Source organism: Lathyrus oleraceus, chromosome 1 (assembly GCF_024323335.1).
Source record: "Lathyrus oleraceus cultivar Zhongwan6 chromosome 1, CAAS_Psat_ZW6_1.0, whole genome shotgun sequence".
Taxonomy (NCBI): domain Eukaryota; kingdom Viridiplantae; phylum Streptophyta; class Magnoliopsida; order Fabales; family Fabaceae; genus Lathyrus; species Lathyrus oleraceus.
The window spans coordinates 310,409,356-310,413,450 of record NC_066579.1 but is presented as its reverse complement, the minus strand read 5'-3'; the positions used below and the strand labels follow the sequence as shown (position 1 = coordinate 310,413,450).

Below are 4,095 nucleotides of genomic sequence, written 5' to 3'. Positions count from 1 at the left end.
ATTGTACTGATACGAAACAACCTTATTGGATGTATATGGGATGGGGCCCGCTAACCGTATGACCAACGGTAATACCGATCTATTGCTGACATTATTACTGTTGCTGCTGTCGAACTGGATTATTACTCTCTCCGGAGTCTTGAATACCGGAACTATAACATTCACATCATTACCCACGTGATGGGACTGGAGAATTTGAATCATACCTTTATCCATCAACCTCTGGATGTCTCTCTTCACAACCACACAACCTTGAGGATTAACACTGCAGATTGTACAACCATCATGGTCATGCTCATGATCACTTACCAAACAGATATCCTTGTGCATCCTCACCAAGGACCTTCTAATGAAATGGACATCATATATCTTGAATTCCTCGGGACATTCGTCCACCATATTAACAGATGAATTACCATGAGCAGGTAGCGGGTTTGTGTAACACCCCAAAATTTGCCCTTCTTATTCACGCATTCATTTTTAGGTCATTTAACATTAGATACATTGCATTTCATCATGTCAATCGGGATTAGCTCCAAGAAGCTTGAACATCATCCAGGACACTTTGTGGGTTCTTTTTAGATGATCAGTCAACACAAGGGAAAGACTTGAGTTACTTCCAACAGGGGTCTATTCGTCAGTCAAAATGTTAATCTTGAAGGAGCAAAGGTTTGTTCATGAGCTGTCATGCTCGCTAGGCGAAGCCCACGTGTTTTGAAAAAAAATAAAAAAATAAATAAATAAATAATATAAATAAATAAAAAAATAAAAGAAAAAATCTCAGACTTGGACCTCTCTCAAAAGCCCACTAAGCTACCAAAAATCAGGTTATAAATTCAGAGTTTCAGTGAAACAAAATTTCATTCTATTCCTATTACCCTGTCCTGGAAAAAGATAGTGAGAGAAAAACCCTGGACAAAACCTGAAGAGAAACCTAGACAGAGAGAATGAGAATTAATCTGCAGCAACCTCCAGGCAACTCTGAAAGGTTCATTCTGACTCACACACTTTCAGCTCAAACAAACCCTAACATTGGTTTGCAAATCCAGCCGTGCCATTTGATTTCAACCGATCTCTCCAATCAGGTTTGCCCTTATTCCCATTACCTTTATGCTCTTAATTTGGATCACCTGAATGTGTGAGGTAACATTAGGTTTTTGCCCACGGGTTTATAATTATGTATGAATGTATACATAATGCCTTGAATGCTTAATCGTTTAATTTCTGAAGTGTATGCCATAGGGTTTGAGGTTTCTGAAACCATATTGTTATCCATGAAAAACCATACTGTTTTGCTCTAATCTGACTTACGTTTGTCATAGCATGTTTTCTCCTAATCCTTATCTTGTTTCACTAACCCTTTTGTTGAGTTTTGTGAAGGCTCACATGACTTTTGCAGGGATAGCTCGCTGGATATTCCACTTTGCTTGTGGGATACCATTTGGGAGATTTATTTTGATTGCCTTGTTGGCACATTTACTTTATACATGTTTGTTTTGTATGTGTTCGTATCCCCGCAGGTAGCGCGGTTCCTTCGTCAAGGACTGCCTTTTTGCATGAGCATCCCTAACCCTACCAACTCATTGATTTTTCTTCTCCTAAGAACACGTTTACTCCTTCTACTACAGGCGAGTAAGTCTCCAAAGGTCGAGCATCCGGTAGATTGGGTAGTAACGTCGTTCGTCCAAAACCCAATCCATAACCCCGTAGTTAGCCGAGCTACGGCTTGCTCTGATTCTCATTCCAGATGAGATACGTAGGCATAAGACGCGATGTCTTAGCGAGCACAATTACCCTTAACCCCTAGGTAGCCGAGCTACGAAGACTCTGATTCTCATATTCAGATGAGATACGTATGCAGTGGATGCGACATCCGTGCGAGTCATTTTCTTTCGACCCCCTTTTTTTAGTAAATAACACATTAGATAAACCCACACCCTTTAGATAAGAACTACAAGAGTGGGTCCCGTAGAGTACTACGGATGCGTAGGGGTGCTAATACCTTCCCTTCGCATAATCGACTCCCGAACCCAAGATTTGGTTGCGAGACCCTGTCTTGTCCTTTCCTTTTTCCAGGTTTACTTCGAGCGTTTCCTTTCCCTCCTTTGGGATAAATAACACGCGGTGGCGACTCTCCTGTCTTTCTTCGCCGATTGTTTTTTTTTGCATTTCATTTTTCAGGTTGCGACAGCTGGCGACTCTGCTGGGGACCCGGTTTCCCTAAGCGAGTCCCTCCTAGCTTTTGTAGGTTGTTTGTTTTATGGGTGTTTATTCTTTTGTACAGTTATTTATCTTTCAGCATTTACTGGGCCAGAGCATCCACGGACTTTTGCAATTTTGGGTTACGGCAACCACGGTGGCTGGAGGTGATACATTTAAACTTTCAATTTTCTGGGCCAGAGCACCCACTTTTGCATTAACATGATCAAGGCTACTTATCTCGTACATGCCCCCTTTTGTTTGAGGTTTTTCTACCATTGTTCGGCCGCTTCCCCACTGATAATGGTTTTGGGCCATGCTCTCGATAAGTTGATAAGCGTCAGCGTAAGGTTTATCCATAAACACACCACCGGCGGCGGCGTCTATTGTTAACCTTGTGTTGTATAAGAGACCACTGTAGAAGGTATGAATTACTAACCAGTCCTCTAAACCATGGTGTGGGCAAAGTCTCATCATGTCTTTGTATCTTTCCCATGCTTCGAAAAGAGACTCGTTATCTTTCTGCTTAAATCCATTTATCTGGGCTCTCAGCATAGCTGTTTTGCTTGGAGGAAAATATCGGGCAAGAAAGACTTTCTTCAACTTATTCCATGTGGTGACTGAGTTGGAAGGAAGAGACTGAAGCCATCTTCTAGCTTTATCTCTTAACGAGAAAGGAAAGAGACGAAGTCGAATCGCCTCTGAAGTGACACCATTAGCTTTAACGGTATCAGCGTATTGGACAAATACGGATAAATGAAGGTTTGGATCCTCGGTAGGATTTCCAGAAAATTGGTTCTGTTGCACTGCCTGCAACAGCGAAGGTTTAAGTTCGAAGTTGTTTGCTTCGATTGTGGGTGGAGCAATACTCGAATGCGGCTCATCTTGCGATGGAGCAGCGTAATCTCGAAGAGCACGAGCTGGTTATGCCATCTCGGGTATCGTCGAAGGAAGGAGATTTTTGAGATCAGGAATTTCGATTGGAAGAAGATTGTTTGCAGCACGATACTCCCGAATTCGTCGTAAGACTCGGAGATATCGTTCAACGTCGTTGATTCGTAAGTAGTACGGTTCGCCTTGTGAGCGAGTGTGTGGCATACAAATCAACGAAAGACAAGGGAAAAATAAAAATTGCCTTAGTCTCTACAGCGTAACAGAAGAGTTACGATATCGACTAAATAAAAGTCCCCGGCAACGGCGCCAAAAACTTGATCGCGACTTTATGAGTGTATCGGGGTATTAACTGCAAGTGCACAGTCTAATCGCGTAGTTTGAAAAGATATCGATCCCACAGGGACTTAATGAATCGATATACCATTTTTCTAGGGTTACTTCGTAAAGCTAAGGCGGATGATACTTTGATGATTAGGGGGAATATGTAAAACTAAAATTGGATCTAGATTAAATATCAAATAACACGGATATCGGTATGTAGTTCGTCGTAATTAGGGAATCAAATCTTCGTTGGTCTTTTTCTTAGTTTTAAAATAAGTCCTTTCAGTAGACACTATTAATTAAAAGTCTTTTCCTCAAACTCTCGCTCTGTTGGATCAGACTATGACTTTATATTAACGTACGCTCTCACTATTTAGTTAAATCTAAAATCACTTTTTGAAAACAATAGAATCTATAGAAACTCTTTTTAAGAAAATACTAACTGTTTAAACGCCCTCGTCTCAAACTCTCGCTCTGTTGACTTAGACTATATGATTAAACTTAAATGCTTAACTCTCGTCCTCACATTTAACCTTTAAAAATAATTTTTGAAAATGATTAGAATTTAATTAACTTTAAAAATTGCTTTCGCCCTGATTTAAAGTTAATGTTCAATTTACACTGTCCAGTTAAAAGCTCAATCTGTCGTTCTATTGATTTTAACTTCTTTATGTTATTTTA

General features: G+C 40.4%; 1 non-coding gene across 1 annotated transcript; it reads left to right on the top strand.

Annotated features, from left to right (window-relative positions):
* The first annotated feature begins 2,647 nt into the window (after positions 1-2,647).
* LOC127117003 (small nucleolar RNA R71) lies at positions 2,648-2,754 on the top strand. The gene has a single exon (XR_007801767.1). It is a non-coding gene; the product is annotated as a small nucleolar RNA R71 (small nucleolar RNA).
* The last annotated feature ends 1,341 nt before the right edge of the window (positions 2,755-4,095 follow it).